The sequence below is a fragment of the Rhinatrema bivittatum genome, chromosome 6 (assembly GCF_901001135.1).
Source record: "Rhinatrema bivittatum chromosome 6, aRhiBiv1.1, whole genome shotgun sequence".
NCBI classification, from domain to species: domain Eukaryota; kingdom Metazoa; phylum Chordata; class Amphibia; order Gymnophiona; family Rhinatrematidae; genus Rhinatrema; species Rhinatrema bivittatum.
The window spans coordinates 127,345,450-127,363,206 of NC_042620.1; positions in this window are offsets into that span (position 1 = coordinate 127,345,450).

The following is a 17,757-nucleotide window of genomic DNA, read 5'->3' on the forward strand; positions in this document are numbered from 1 at the left end:
ATTGTACACAGTATTCAAGGTGCGGTCTCAACATGGAGTGATACAGATGCATTATGACATATTCCAATTTATTCACCATTCCCTTTCTAATAATTCCCAACATTCTGTTTGCTTTTTTGACTGCGGCAGCAGACTGAACTGACAATTTCAATGTGTTATCCACTATGATGCCTAGATTTCTTTTTTGGGTTGTACCACCTTGCATGTGTCCACATTAAATTTCATCTGTCATTTGGATTTACTTGTAATCCAAAGGTTTAATTAGGGAAACAACAGCTCAAAAAAATAACACAAGGCTCTATGCTCGTCTATTCCCTATCCTTGGATGACAAAGTACTAGAGATGTGCGCTTGTTTGCAATGAAATAGGAAATAAAGACAAAATTTCCTATTTCATTGCATTTTGGGAATAAAAAAAAAAAACGGTAGGAAAATGCAAATGAAATTTCATGGGTTTTCCTATAGTTGTTTTTTTCCCCAAGAACTGCACATCTAACAACAAAAAAAAAAACAACCCACCCCAATCCTTCAAATTTAACCAAGACTCACTGAATATCCCTGGTGGTCCAGCACGGAAGGGGCCCAGGAGCTCAGAGCGATCTCCAGCTCCCTGGGGCCATCAGCTGCCAATATTCAAAATGGCACTGGTGGCCCTTTGCCCTTACCATGTGATAGGGGCTACCTGTGCCTTTGGCCAGTCCCGTCACATGGTAGGAGCATTCAAAATAGAGCAGATGGCTCTTTTCCCTTACCATGTGACAGGGACTACCAGTGCCATTGGCCAGCCCCTGTCACATGTTAAGGGCAAAGGGCCACCAGCAACATTTTGAATACTGGCAGCTGATGGCCCCCAGGAGCTGGAGATCACTTTGTGCTTGAGGGCCCTCTGCTGGACCACCAGGGATACTGAGTGAGTCTTGGGGGGATCAGGAGGGTGGGGGAGCTTTACATTTAGTTACATTTGAAGGATTGGGGTGGGGTTTTTTTTTTCTTTTTTTTAAAACAAAATAAAAATTTCTGATTCGGGGGTAGACCGAAATGGCCCAACCCTGAACGAAAAAATGAACCGTCATGAAATTTTTTTTATGCACATACTACAAAGTACTCAGATTTCCAACTACCAGATATGGGAGTCTTTACTTAGCACTTCCAACTGAAGTTACAGCAGAAACAGCTTTCAGCACAGCTCTCAGAGTTCCAATAACTCTTCTGTAGCTGTTTCATACTGCTTGTTTGCTCTGCGTCTTGGTCCAGCTCGTCTGCTGAAGGTGCAACTGAAACAGTTTCCAACTCAACACTTGAGACTCAGTAATTTGCTGTTTGTTTGTTCTCTGTATAACTGCTCAATTTAAGCAGGAAGCTCACTGTCCAGATTCCTGCATGGATTAGCAAATCTCTCCCAATTCAGACAGAATAGTCTGTTTTTCTGCTCTCTTTTTCTCTCAGTCTCTCCAACTAAGTCACTCCCAGCATTTCCAGCTGTTTCAAAATCTTTCTCCTTCTCCATTGGCTCCTAGAGTCAGGTGTCCTTGAGCATGGTGCAGTCAGATGACACAATGACTGCCATGTTGCAAGGGTCTGTCTTGGCTCAGTAGTGAATCACCAGTGTTCTGGCTGCTCTTCTATGCCAGGCATACAGAACAAGATAGGAGAGTAGTACACACCTATTATTTAATGCATCAAATTCAAACTTTCATTGTCTTCTTCAACTTGTATTTGGTGTGCTGGCTTCAGTTGGTGAGTAAGTAGGATAGCTGGCTAGGAATAGAGGCAAAGAGTGTGGGGACTAACTGAAAAATTATTGTCCTTATCCATAAGTTTGGCATGTAATGACTTTTTTTGTGGGTTCTTCTGTCTGATCCAAGGTTTGCTTTCATTCTTTGAGGAAACCTTTCAGTGGATAGCACTGCATTTATGACAGTGTGTGAGTGTTTGATGAATTAAGGGGTGGGGGAGAGATTGTCACCAGGGCTGACTAGAACTGACTGGGGGATGGGAGAGTATTACTGGGGCTTACAGTGGGGGGGGGGGGGGGGGAGTGGTGAAGTGCCATTCAACATGAGTATTAAACTTATGGATACTCAGGGCACAATATTGAGAAGGGAGAGAGAACAGAGGAGGAGATATTCCTTAGAGAGAGCATACAGCTTCAAATCATAGTTTAGAATCTGTCTGAGGAGCAAGTCTTACACAAGTTGAGGTTCAACAAGAAACCATACAATACCGCTGCCATTTGTTAGAGCAGGACTGCAGCCTTATAATCAGAAAAGCCAGGCAGCTCTAGGAGTCAGTGAATCACCTCCATATTTGCATATCAGTTTCCTGCTGTATTCTCAGGAAAACACATCAGTATATATCTTTCTCTCGGAGCACACAGCAACAACAGTAATTTATGGCTATTTCTACCAAATTGCATGTTCTCTTTGGTTTTGGGGGCTATCAATTGCACTCACATCCCTATAGGGTAACTTGCAGACAATAAATCCATCTGCAACTGCAAGAGCTTCCACTCCCTCAACATGCAAGTGATCTTCAACACCAAGGGAATCATCATGGATGTAGTGGCCAGATTTCCAGGGTCCTGTCATGATACCTACATCCTCTCATTTAGGTCGATACAGTACAGTGCGCTCCGGCAGATCATTTCTGGCGGAGCACACTGTTAACCCGCGTTTGGATGCGCGTTTTCGACGGACTAGCTTTACCCCTTATTCAGTAAGGGGTAATAGCGCGTCGAAAACGTGTGGCCAACCCCCCCCCCCCCCCCCGAAAACCAATAGTGCCCGCAATATGCAAATGCATGTTGATGGCCCTATTAGTTATTCCCGCGCAATTCAGTAAGTAAAATGTGCAGCCAAGCCACACATTTTACTTTCAGAAATTAGCGCCTACCCAAAGGTAGGCATTAATTTCTGCCGGCACCGGGAAAGTGTACAGAAAAGCAGAAAAGCGATATTGTCGGAGGTCCCAAAAGTAAAAAAAAAATTAAAAAAATTTTTTTTTAAATCAGTCCAGGCTCGCGGGTTGAAAACCGGACGCTCAATTTTGCCGGAGTCCGTTTTCCGAACCCGTGGCTGTCAGTGGGTTTGAGAACCAATGCCGGCAAAATTGAGCGTTGGTTGTCAAACTCGCTGACAGCCGCCGCTCCTGTGCGTGCGCCAGGAGAGTGGGCGCTCGCCTGCTCTCCCGCGACTTTTACTGTATCGGCCTGACTGTCAGGAATTCATGAATGCTTCCAGGATAATCTCATCATTGGGGATTGGCTTCTAAATATGTATGCTGCTCTCACTACAGTGTCAGAACAACTAACCTCTGTCCTTTTCTCTCCTTGTCTCTCGAGATGGTCTTACCATTTTGATCCATGAGGGTCATTCCAGCCTCTAACAGGGTCAGCCTCACTGTCTACCAGCTTGGAATATCTCACTCTCTTCTTTTTCTTCTTCCCTATAGATGATAGAGGATATTCCATCAAAACCTGGCTCATAATCCTGCTGCCACTCCCACAGACTGCAGCAGATGTCTGCTACAACAGGGCCCACCAGCAGATCAAGGCAGTCATTGAGAAAACACTCAAAACATGTTTCTGCTGCCTGGACAAATCAGGGGGATATCTTCCCTACAACCTACCAAAAATCTGTAATTTTGTTTTAGTCTGCTACATGCTTCTTGACCTGACCAAAACCCAAGGCCTGCCTCCTTCAAAGGGACAAGATGCACATCTTACAGTGCCCATTGATGAAGAGAAAGAGGATCCATATGACCTGAGTGAGGGGGAATTGCAGGAAATATACTACTACTCACCAGGCCTACCAGCAGGCTGTAGATGAAAGGAACACTATGATACAAAGATATTTTTAAAGCTGAAGATGTATTTATTTATAGCTGAAAGATTATATTTGTGCATTAGATATACAGTTTTTTTCCTGGAATGTCTTCTACTCTTAGGTGGGGGCTCAGGTACCTTGGATTGCCATAGTATAGAGCTTCTGTGCAGAGGTGTTTGGTAATTATTGATTGTGCTTCAGATAGGGGTGTTAGCTGCAGGATGGCAACAGAGACAAGAGAGGCCCCTGAGAGCTGATGTTTGGGTGGGCAGCAGAGAATGGAAACCTGGCAGCACTGGTGTGCTACATATCTTTGGAGGGTGTGCAAGAAGAGGCCATACCCATATTAGCAGAGACATGTGGCGACACCTGTGTTATCCGAGGTGGGGAGCCTTCCTCTGAGGTGGTGGAGGCACTGGTGGATGAGCTGGCTTTGGAGGTGGTGGAGCTATAGGAAGAGAAAGTATCACAGGAGATGTTAGACATGCAGGGGGAGCCTCCTACTGAATTGATGTAACTACAGCAAATAGAAGTTGAAACCGTAATGATGGTGATGGTGGAAATGCAATGGGAGCAGTGTGTAAAGGTCCTGTGGCTGCCAGGGAACATTCAATTCAGGCTGCAGCTGACATGGAAACATCCGCTGAAGGATCTCCCTCCAAACAGAATTCATGGAATGTAATTCCTCCGGCAACACCTGTGTTACAGCTTGCAGATCCTGTCTAACACCTTGTAGCTCATCTAACAGCACTTCCTTTAGGCTCTATATGTCCCGACATAGGCCTGCAGGGGGGGGCAGCCACTCTATCATTCTGGACCGGCATGTCTGGATGGAGTGCAAAGTACCTGCTCATTTGTTTTTGGAGAATAGCTGGCATCTTCCCGTCCAGTGCCTGCTTCCTTAGTGCCCTCTTGTCCTAAGATATCTGGAGTATGCGGCTCACTATAGGTGGGGAATGGTTTGTCCTCCATAAACAGATTGGGTGCACTTCTCACATCCTTCCTTTGTCCAATCTAACTTATATACTGAATTTAGTGTTATTTATGTCTGCATGGGAACATCTAAGGAGCTGATCTTGCTTTAGGTGACTTCACTTATACTCTGAAGGCCTGCTTTAAGTGGGTCCTTCTCCATTATAGAGGGTGCAGGTGGGTGAAGGAACTAGGTAATGTTAACATCAAGGAGTCCTTGATAGTTCACAGCTGGTAACTCTAATTAGAAAGCCTTCAAATACTCCTTTTTCCTAAATGTCTGGTAGAAGATAGAGGCCCTGGGGGAATTGCTGTACTGATAGGCTGACCTCCACTGGCATATGGGACTTCCAGAGATATAAATATCATCACTATGATGAAGGAATTTCCAGCTGGAAGCTGAGAGCTTTGTGGAGATTAGCTGGAGCCTACCAGGAAGGAGAGCCAGTGTAAACAGAGAGAAGGTGAGGATGGTAAAGAAAGCCTTCAAGCGAGCGTTGTATTCCAATTGGGATTGGCTATTTTTGCACCCCTCTGGCTCAGATGAAGTGTGTTACAATTGTATACTTCCTTTTTCAACCATTAGTAAAACTGTACAATCGGTAATCCGGAGACACTGGCAAGCCCTCTCACTGTCCAATTTATTGCATGGCTCACTGCGCTTCACTTTTCGGAGGGCAAAAAACTTACGGGATCAGCTGGTACATGCATCTTTCACTGGCTCTGATACCGATTTTGGGACGGCAAGGGGACATGGCCCATGTGGACATTGTTCTATGTGTATCCATACTTCTGTGATATCGGAGTATGTTCATCCAAATACTGGCCAAGTTTATCAATTACGTGCAAAATCTGACTGCACCACAAAAGGTGTCATATATGCTGTGCAATGCCCGTGCCCCTTGGTATATGTGGGCAAAACTACCCGCATGGTAAAAACCAGAATTATTGAACACTGTTCAAATATTCGCTTGTCATGAATAGATGAACCATTGGTAAATCATTGGGCACAATGTAATCATGCCATCTCTCATCTTTTTTTCTTGGTCCTGGAGGTGGTCCCCCGACACCCAAGAGGGGGTGACTACCCAGGAATGCTGGGAAGAAAAGAGCAAAGATGGATATTTACTTTGGACACGATCACTCCGAAAGGATTAAACAAGGAAATTGAGTGGCATTTATTTAGTTAATATACGCTTTGTCCTGATTGGCTAGTAAGTCTCGCGATGTCACTGTTTTTGGCGCCAACTTTTGCTCTTTAAAAGTGTATTCCACTGGGGGCGCTTTGCGCTCCCGGATTGGTTTGAAAGATATGTACTGTATTTAATAATGTCATTGTATTATTATAAGTTTTGTAGCCCTCAATTCTTTTACGATCCACCAATTTTACTTCTTTTATGTTGTAGATTTAAATATATATTTGTGGTCCCTCCCGATGCAGCGACAAGCGAAACACGGAACCGTGTCGGGGGACCTATATAAAAATATCCCGCAAGTTTGTGGAGTTGCTGATTATATTGAGTGAGAGACATTCATTAAAGAGCACTTGAATTCAAAATAAGGAGGATTGTCTAAGCATGTTCTTGCACCAGACTTCAATTACCCCAATATTGACAGGGTAAATGTATCATTGGGACATGCTAGAGAGATAATGTTCCTAGATGGAATAAATGATAGCTTTATGGAGCAATTGGTTCAGGAACCAACGAGAGAGGGAGCAATTTTAGATGTAATTCTCAGTGGAGCACAGGACTTGGTGAGAGAGGTAACAGTGGTGGGGCCGCTTGGCAATAGTGATCATAATATGATCAAATTTGATTTAATGACTGGAAAAGGAACAGTGTGCAAATCCAAGGCTCTCGTGCTAAGCTTTCAAAAGGGAAACTTTGATAAAATGAGAAAAATTGTTAGAAAAAAACTGAAAGGAGCTGCTACAAAAATAAAAAATGTGCAAAAGGCATGGTCATTGTTAAAAAATACCATTCTAGAAGCACAGTCTAGATGTATTCCACACATTAAGAAAGGTGGAAAGAAGGCAAAACAATTACCGGCATGGTTAAAAGGGGAGGTGAAAGAAGCTATTTTAGCCAAAAGATCTTCATTCAAAAATTGAAAGAAGGATCCAACAGAAGAAAATAGGATAAAGCATAAACGTTGGCAAGTTAAATGTAAGACGTTGATAAGACAGGCTAAGAGAGAATTTGAAAAGAAGTTGGCTGTAGAGGCAAATACTCACAGTAAAAACTTTTTAAAATATATCTGAAGCAGAAAGCCTGTGAGGGAGTCAGTTGGACCGTTAGATGATCGAGGGGTTAAAGGGGCACTTAGAGAAGATAAGGCCATTGCAGAAAGATTACATGATTTCTTTGCTTCGGTGTTTACTGAAGAGGATGCTGGGGAGGTACCCAGAATGGAGAAGGTTTTCATGGGTAATGATTCAGATGGACTGAATCAAATCACGGTGAACCTAAAAGATGTGGTAGGCCTGATTGACAAACTGAAGAGTAGTAAATCACCTGGACCGGATGGTATTCACCCCAGAGTTCTGAAGGAACTAAAAAATGAAATTTCAGACCTATTAGTAAAAATTTGTAACCTATCATTAAAATCATCCATTGTACCTGAAGACTGGAGGATAGCAAATATAACCCCAATATTTAAAAAGGGCTCCAGGGACGATCCGGGAAACTACAGACCGATTAGCCTGACTTCAGTGCCAGGAAGAATAGTGGAACGTGTTCTAAACATCAAAATCACAGAACATATAAAAAGACATGGTTTAATGGAACAAAGTCAGCATGGCTTTACCCAGGGCAAGTCTTGCCTTACAAATCTGCTTCACTTTTTTGAAGGAGTTAATAAACATGTGGATAAAGGTGAACCGGTAGATGTAGTATACTTGGATTTTCAGAAGGTGTTTGACAAAGTTCCTCATGAGAGGCTTCTAGGAAAAGTAAAAAGTCATGGGATAGGTGGCGATGTCCTTTCGTGGATTGCAAACTGGCTAAAAGACAGGAAACAGAGAGTAGGATTAAATGGACAATTTTCTCAGTGGAAGGGAGTGGACAGTGGAGTGCCTCAGGGATCTTTATTGGGACCCTTACTTTTCAATATATTTATAAATGTTCTGGAAAGAAATCCAACGAGTGAGATAATCAAATTTGCAGATGACACAAAATTGTTCAGAATAGTTAAATCACAAGCAGATTGTGATAAATTGCAGGAAGGCCTTGTGAGACTGGAAAATTGGGCATCCAAATGGCAGATGAAATTTAAGGTGGATAAGTGCAAGGTGATGCATATAGGGAAAAATAACCCATGCTATAATTACACAATGTTGGGTTCCATATTAGGTGCTACAACCCAAGAAAGAGATTTAGGCATCATAGTGGATTACAAATTGAAATCGTCAGTTCAGTGTGCTGCGGCAGTCAAAAAAGCAAACAGAATGTTGGGAATTATTAGAAAGGGAATGGTGAATAAAATGGAAAATGTCATAATGCCTCTGTATCGCTCCATGGTGAGACTGCACATTGAATACTGTGTACAATTCTGGTTGCCGCATCTCAAAAAAGATATAATTGCGATGGAGAAGGTACAGAGAAGGGCTACCAAAATGATAAGGGGAATGGAACAGCTCCCCTATGAGGAAAGACTAAAGAGGTTAGGACTTTTCAGCTTGGAGAAGAGATGGCTGAGGGGGGATATGATAGAGATGTTTAAAATCATGAGAGGTCTAGAATGGGTAGATGTGAATCGGTTATTTACTGTTTCGGATAGTAGAAAGACTAGGGGGCACTCCATGAAGTTAGCATGTGGCACATTTAAAACTAATTGGAGAAAGTTCTTTTTTACTCAATGCACAATTAAACTCTGGAATTTGTTGCCAGAGGATGTGGTTAGTGCAGTTAGTATAACTGTGTTTAAAAAAGGATTGGATAAGTTCTTGGAGGAGAAGTCCATTACCTGCTATTAAGTTCACTTAGAGAATAGCCACTGCCATTAGCAATGGTAACATGGAATAGACTTAGTTTTTGGGTACTTGTAGGGTTCTTATGGCCTGGATTGGCCACTGTTGGAAACAGAATGCTGGGCTTGATGGACCCTTGGTCTGACCCAGTATGGCATGTTCTTATGTTCTTATTAGCAGCTTTTGGGAGATAGAGGTGAATGGTTAAAACCCGATGCAGACAGCTTCCATTGAAAAAAAAACACCTCTTTTCTGCACATCTATATGATTCCTCTTCCCTGCTGGAGAGTTTCCTATTTGTGAGTGGGCCATTAAATTTCAGCAACTTTACTATCCATTGTGTGATGGTAGTAGTGGTGAAGCAGACAATATCTACCTCTCTAAAGGCTATACAAGTGTATATGTTTGGCTGCACAAACATCTCTGGCACTTTCAGGAAGTAAGAGCAAAGTGATGACTTCAATCTTTGTAGTGCTGTGGGCATTATAGCAAACACATTCAGGGGAGCTAGTTCTAGATTGTAGATCTAAAAAATCTGGATCTTAAATGAGGCAGCTGTAAGGGTAGTTGAGCAGAGAATAAAAAATATTGGAAAGTGCTGCATGCCTAACTATATTTAGGCTTTTAGGTTCAAAGCTGAAATCCAGAACCTCCAGGCTAATATTCTCTGAAATGCTCCCATGTGCAGGTCCTTAGAGGCAGACAGAGCTCCGGAGTCTCAAATGGTGGATAAGATGATGGTGCAAGGAAGAGGGATTCAGTTTTGTAAGGAACTGGGCAACCTTTTGCAGAAGGGGGATGGGCTCCACCTGAAGCCGGGTAGAACCAGGCTTCTGGCGCTAACCTTTAAAAAGGAGATAGAATAGCTTTTCAACTAGGAAAAAGCGGGAAGCCGAAAGTCGCTCAGCAGCACATGGTTCAGAGGGAGGTATCTTCGAAGGATTCTAATGAAGCAGGAGAGTTAGGGAATCCCAATAAATTCTCCCTGTCAGTTGAAAAGCAGGTTGTTAATACAAACAAAAAACACATTTGAAATGTCTGTATGCCAATGCTAGAAGACTAAGAAGTAAAATGAGAGCGTTAGAATGTAAAGCAGTGAATGATAAGATATACTTAATTGCTAACAGAGAAGAAGATGGAAATTGGTAGCAGAAAGGAGGCTGGAAATTATAGGGCGGTTAGCCTCATCTCGGTGGTGGGAAAATTAATGGGGGCAGCCTCTGCTGAAGGAAAGGAGAGTAAACTATCTACAATCAGGAGGGTTGCTGAATCCAAGGCAGCAGAGATTCCCCAAGGGATGGCCCCATCAGACAAATCTGATTGAATTGTTTTGATTCAGTGACTAAAGAATTGAATTGAGGAAGTGCACGCGATGTAATCTACTTGGATTTCAGCAAAGCTTTTGATATGGTCCTGCAAAGGAGGCTTGTGAATAAAATGAGAAGCTTGGGAGTGAGTGCCAAGGTGGTGGTGTGGACCACAAACCAGCTGATGAATAGAAAATAGTTTATAATGGTAAATGGAACCTACTCTGAAGAGAGAGCAGTGTAAAGTGATGTGTCACAAGGTCGGTGTTGGGACCGGTTCTGTTCAATATGTTGTGAGCGACATTGAAGAAGAGATAGAAGGTAAAGATTGTCTATTTGTGGATGATACTAAGATCTGCAACAGAGTGGACACACCAGAATAAGCAAAGAGAATGAAATGTGATTTAAGAAAGCTTGAACAGTGGTCAAAGAAATGGCAGCTGGGATTCAATGACAAGAAGTGCACAGTCATGCATCTGGTGTGTGATAATTCAAACAGCTGTATGTAATGGGGGTGGGGGGTGAAAGACTGTTGTACACGGACCAAGAGAGAGACCTTGGGGTTATAGTGTCTAGCGATCTGAAGACAGCGAAGCAATGTGACAAGGTGATAGCTAAAGCCAGAAGAATGCTGAGCTGCATAGAGAGAGGAATAACCAGTAAGAAAAAGAAGCTAATAATTCCCTTGTACAGATCCTTGGTGAGACCTCACCCGGTGTACTGTGTTCAGTTTTAGAGACTGTATTTCAAAAGGGATAGAGAAAGGATGGAGGCAGTCTGAAGAAGGGCAACCAAAATAGTGTGGAGTCTCCATCAAATGACTTAGGAGGAGAGACTGAAGGACCTGAAGACTAGAATGTGGCCGATCTATCCCCGATATATAAAAATGGTTCCAGAGGTGACTGGGGCAACTATAGACCGGTGAGCCTGACTTCAGTGCTGGAAAAAATCATGGATCCTATTACAAAGAATAAAATCACAAAACATTTATAAAGACATGGTTTAATGGGACACAGCCAGCATGGATTTACCCAAAGGAAGTCTTGCCTCTCAAATCTACATTTTTTGAAGGGGTGAATAAATAAATATGTTGACAAAGGTAAACCGGTAGATATGGTGTATTTGGTTTTTCAGAAGGCATTCAATAAATTCCCTCATTATAGGCTTCTAAGAAAACGAAATAGTCATGGGATAGGAGGCAATGTCCTTTTGTGGTTTGCAAGCTGGTTAAAAGACAGGAAACAGAGTTTAGGATTAAATGGTCTGTTTTCATAGTGGAAAAAGGTAAACAGTGGAGTGCCTCAGGGATCTGTACTTAGACTGGTGTTTTTTAATATATTTATAAATGGTTTGGAAAGGTACGATGAGTGAGGTGATAAAATTTGAGGATGACACAAATTTATGCAGATTAGTTAAATCTCAAACAGATTGTGATAAATTCCAGAAGGACCTTGCGAGCCTGGAAGATTGAGCTTCCAAATGGCAGATGAAATTTAACATGGACAAGTGCAAAGTGATGAATATAGGGAAAAATAACCCTTGCTGTAGTTACACAATGCTAGGTTCTATCTTAGGATTTACCACCCAGGAAAGTAGGGGTCATTGTGAATACAGATCACCTCATCATGGGTCTGGACAAAGGTCAATCCTTTTTACTAATTCTCCTTGAACTCTCGGCGACTTTCAATACCGTAAACCACTCCATCCTCCTCAACCGACTATCTGACATCGGAATAAGAGGAATTGCCTTCACATGGTTCAAATCTTTCCTCAGTAACAGAGGTTACAAAGTCAGAATCAACAATAAAGAATCCCCTCGCTTCAAGTCCTCACTAGGAGTTCCCCAGGGTTCATCCTTATCCCCCACTCTCTTCAACATATAACTCCTTCCCCTGTGCCAGCTGCTAACCAACCTTAAACTAAAACACTTCCTATACGCCGACGACGTGCAAATCTTGATCCCCATTACAGAATCCATTTCAAAAACACTCAAGCACTGGGAAAATTGCCTCCGAGAGATCACCCTCCTCCTCTCTAACCTAAATATAATACTCAATTCAGCCAAGACTGAACTCCTCCTCATTTCCCCAGACGACAGTAATATTCCTCAAAAGTCACTCACTAATACCTTTGTCACACAAGCAAGAGACCTGGGAGTATTAATTGACAATTGTCTGAACTTAAAATCATTCATCAACCACACAACCAAGGACTGCTTCTATAAACTACAGGTACTAAAAAGAATTAAACCACTTCTTCACTTTCAAGACTTCAGAACTGTCCTCCAAGCCATAATATTCTCCAAGATAGACTACTGCAACTCCATCTTTCTAGGGCTCCCCACCTCTTCCATCAAACCTCTTCAGATGCTTCAAAATGCGGCAGCCAGAATCCTGACAAACTCCTGCAGAAGAGACCACATCTCTCCCATTCTAAAAAATCTGCCCTGGCTACCAATTCGTTTCAGAATTCTACACAAATCCCTCACCATCATCCACAAAACCATCCATAACCAAGCCCCTCTCAACCGCAACTCCCACTCAAACTACATATCTCATCTTGACCTATCAGAGAAGCCTATAGAGGTTCCCTGCACGCCCCTCCCAACTAAATCCACACTCCATCTAGCATCCAGAGAATGGGCTTTCTCCACTGTGGGACCTACCATATGGAATGCTATTCCCCCCGAACTCAGACAAGAACCCTGCCTATTGACATTTAGAAAAAGGCTTAAGACTTGGTTATTTAAACAAGCCTTTCCCGAAACTCACTGATTCACCATTCCAACCATTACTATACTTTCAGTACTATGTAAATAATTGCTCTTATTGCCATTGAGTTACTTATGCTTTGTCTTCTTCTTCCCCCAGTTCCAGCACCCCTGTTTCATTGTAACTTCTGCTTCTCTTCGCTATGATAATATTTAAGGTTTATTGTTCCCCTGTTCCACGTAAATCGACATGATATGATTATATCATGAATGCCGGTATAGAAAAGCACCAAATAAATAAATAAATGCATACATTTAAATCGTCTGCTCATTGTGCTGTGACAATCAAAAAAGCAAACAGAATGTTAGGAATTATTAATAAGGGAATGGCAAATAAAATGATGATGTCATAATGCCTCTGAATCACTCCATGGTGAGACCACATCTTGAATATTAGAGATGTGATTCAGCCGAACCTTTTAGTTCGGCCTTCGTTATTGGCCCGCTGCAGGAAATTTCGTTTTCCCGCGGTTCAGGCCGATTTTATTTCATCTGCCCCCCTTAAACAAAGCCCAAAACCCCGGGGGGGGGGGGGGGGACGACAGACGGGGGGTTTTAAGAAAATTAAAATGGTGTGGGCCATGTGACAGGGGCTGACCAATGGCACCGATAGCCCCTGTCACATGGTAAGGGCAAAGGGCCATCGGCACCATTTTGATTAGTGGCAGCCGATGGCCCAAGAGGGGGAGATTGCTTCCGGGTCTCTGCTGGACCACCAGGGACTTTCGGTAAGTCTTGGGAGGGGGGTCGGGCAAGTCTTAGGGAGTCAGGAGGGTGGGGGTTGCAATTAATTAAATTTGAAGGGTTGGGGAGGGTTTGGGTTTTTTTTTTAATGTACCCTTTCTCCACCCTGAAGTACGATAAGAAAACCACACGAAATTTTATGGGTTTTCTTATCATTTCGTCGCCCTCCTGAAATGCGACGAAATAGGAAATATCATCTCTATTTCCTATTTCGTCACAAATGAATGCATATCCCTATTGAATATTGTGTGCAATTCTGGTCGCCACATCTCAAAAAAATTATACTTGCACTGGAGCAAGTGCAGAGAAGGGCAACTAAATTGATAAGGGGCATGGAATAGCTTTCCTATGAGGAAAGATTAAGGAGGTTAGGGCTGTACAGTTTGGAGAAAAGAAGACTGAGGGGGGATATGATAGTGGTCTACAAAATCATGAAAGTACTTGAACAAGTTGATGTAAATAGGTCATTTACTTTCTCAGATAATAGAAAGGCCAGGGGGCACTCCATAAAGTTAGTAAGTAGCTCATTTAAAACAAATCGAAGAAAATTATGTTTCACTCAGTGTGCAATTAAGCTCTGGAATTCATTGCCAGAGCATGTGGCTACAGAAGTTAGTGTAACTGATTTAAAAAATTTTGCATAAGTTCCTAGAGGAAAAATTCATAAACTGCTATTAATTAATAAGCAATAATAGCTTGAGATTTATTTAATGTTTGGTTACTTACCAGGTTCTTGTGACTTGATTTTGCCACAGTTGGAAACAAGATACTGGGCTTGATGGACTCTTGGTTTGACCCAGTATGGCATATCTTATGTTCTTATGCTCTTATAAATATCCCTGCCACACGTATGTGTGCAGCGTTTACATGCGCAATCGCACAAGTGACCATATTGAGAGAGAGAGAGAGAGAGAGAGAGAGAGAGAGAAAGAAAGACAATCTGATAATCTATTCATCTCCCACTGTAAGAAGGGTCAGTTTGGGGGGGGGGTTGATGTTACAAGGGTCTACAGACCCTTGCACCCTAGGCAGATTAATGTGATACATCCCCCCAAAACCAACCCTGAGTTAAAAGTGCCCCTCTTACAGTGGGAGATATATAGAACATCAAATTCTCTCTCTCTCCCTCCCCTCCCTGATGTTCAGGATCCTTCTGACTCAAAATCTCCAGATTTGCACCTCATCAGGACTAGTAGTAATGTTATGGAGGTAACATTGTGTGCATTGCCAAGTTCAACCTTGCAAAATTTTGGGGTTTACTAGCGTATGTCTTGGCCCCGTCCTGGAATGACCATTCTCTGCCCCTTTTTTGCCTCTTTATTCTTGACACACATACTTCCCAGCTTCTTAAAATTCATGTTGCTTGTGTGCAGCCCACATTCATGTGTATGAGGCCATTTTTGCATGAGCAATGCTTTTAAAATGTACCTGTTAGGTTTTAAGTCTTTTCTTAAATTTGAAGAGTTAACATTACAAAGGGATATGCCTTGAACTGTATAATAACATGTTCATGGGGGAAAAAAAAGAAAAGGTCCAAAACTATAAAGAATCATCCAATGTTTGTCTGTATTTGCTGTATACCAATAAATTGGAGCTTTTAAATATACCGCCCAGCAATATAATTTGAACTGGGCCAAGGTGAGAATAGTTATTGTAGTTAGAAGAGAAAGGAGCACCAGAGGAACCCTGGGACATCAAACCCTCCAAATAAAGACAGATATTACCCAGTTAACCTCTGAAGTAAAGCTGTCGGATTTTAAATGGTAGCATATGACATTTTAAAAAGATAGGTAATCTAATAAAATGATAGGCTGATCTGGTGCACTGGAAAGTGAAAATCATTAGGCTGTGGAGCTTTCCAGTTCTAAGCTACAGTTTCAAGCACTGCCTGGTGTGGGTAAAACATAGTAATTGCCATTTGGGGACTTATTCTAGTGCTGCCAGTCAGGCCCTTTTCATGAAAATCTAGATATATTACAAAAATATGAGGTTTCTTTGAATAAGATGTCAAGTCTTTACACAATTAACAAATTAGAAAAGAGCACACTTCACGTATTATCTAACAGCATGGAAGAAGCAGATTAATGGCTATGAAAACTAAATGCCATGCATAAAAGACTGAATTCATTAGGAACGTTCTAGGTATGATGTGATTTTGACATTTAACTTTCACATGATTAAAATACAAAGATAAATGACTCACCAGAGCGCGTATGTGATAGTGATTTAAGTAAACATGAATTCATTTTTGCTGTCCATGAACAAAGTAGTATTCAGGTGTTGGTGTAACATAACTGGACCATATAGGACTGCTTTTCAATGTTTAGGATAACATGAAGTGCAAGGATTGATCCAAGAGCTATAGCCAGCTCCATCTTGGCCATTTGGCTGGTGTTGAGAACCTGTACAACATGGAGGGCTAATGCCCTGCTACTCAACTCCTTTTGGGATATGCTATGTTACAGCCATGACAAGGAAAGAGGATCAAACCTTCTTTAAAAAGAATAAACATTCCTAGTTATTTCATTAAAATTTGATGCTTGTTTATTCATATAAAACTCTAAGAACAGTTTACAGCAATCAATAAAAACAACAATTAACAAATTAATTGAATCAAAACTATACTCCCTTTCCAGTCTACCTTCTCCTACTAGATCACCATTTAAACTCATTCCACATATATTAGGGCCTCTGATTATCATTCTCACCATCCTACTCCCTTCCAGCCTCTACCCCTCACCTTAGCAGACAACAAATCCTCCGGCTCTTTATGGTTGCAGCAGTCTGAGCGGGAGGTAATGAGAGAGTAAATAAAGGATCTGGTAGTGCATTCAGAAAGGAAGGGACAGTTTTTGGTGATGTTATAGAGAATGAAATGACAACTTTTAGCAATGTTTTGGATATGTGTAGAGGAGAGAGAGGAGTGGAAGATGACCCTAAGGTTACAGTCTGAGGGGACTGGGAGGATGACAGTGGTAACTAGGGGTGTGCATTCGTTTTGAACTTAAATGGAAAACGCAACTTATTTTTTTTTTTAACTTAAAAAAAAGATGAGGCTTAAACGATCGGATTTCCAACTTATTCAACATAGCTATGTTGAATACGTTGGAAATCGCGATTGTTGATCTAAATAAAAATTTAAACCCCTCACCCTCCTTAATCCCCCCCCCAAGACTTACCAAAGCTGGCCAAAAGTTCCGTGAGGGTCCGGGAGCGGACGCGTGGGGAATCATGTGACGTCCGCGTCACGTCGGAGTGACGCGGCGTCACGTGATTCCCCTCGGGTTCGCTCCCGGACCCCTCGTTGGGCCCAAAAGGCACTTTTGGCCAGCTTGGGGGGGCCAGGCCAGGGTCAGGAGGCCCCCCCAAGCTGGCCAAAAGTGCCTTTTGGGCCCAACGAGGGGTCCGGGAGCGAACCCGAGGGGAATCACGTGACGCCGCGTCACTCTGACGTGACGCCGACGTCACGTGCTCCTTGCAAAGGAGTTCAGGAATGGCGTCCTGACCCCGCTGGACCACCAGGGAGTTTTGGTAAGTCTTGGGGGGGTGGGGATTAAGGCGGGTGAGGGGTTTAAATTTTTATTTGCACATATGGACATAGACTCAACTTATGGAATTCTCCATATGTCCATATTGACCGCAAATGGGACCCCCTTTCGACTTATGGACTTATGAACTTAAACTTTTGGTCTGCACATCCCTAGTGGTAACTATCCACAGAAATAGAAAGGGTGAAGAGAGGACATGGATTTGGATTTGGGGAGGGGGGGGGAGGTAAAGAGATCTGTCTTGGTAATGTCAGGTTTTAAGATGGCAGTGGGACATCCAGTCAGTAGTGTCAGACAAGCAGGCTGAGATTTGGGACTGAATTTCTTATTAAATTTATGGTGTAGAGAAGTAAATTTATTTATTTATTTAAATGTTTATATTTCTGGGCGTCTTCAACAAAAAGATGGCATTGAAAGCCATGAGAAGATATCAGTGCTCCAAGGGAATTGGTATACAGAAATAAGAAAAGAGGGCCAGAACATAGTCCTGAGGCTCAGCAATTGATCATGGGCTTGCAGTAGAGGAGTCTCCGCCAGAGGACACACTGAAAATCTGAAAGAGGCAAAAAGAGAACCAAGATAGGACAGAGGTCCAAAATCCAAGTGAGGACATCATATTAAGG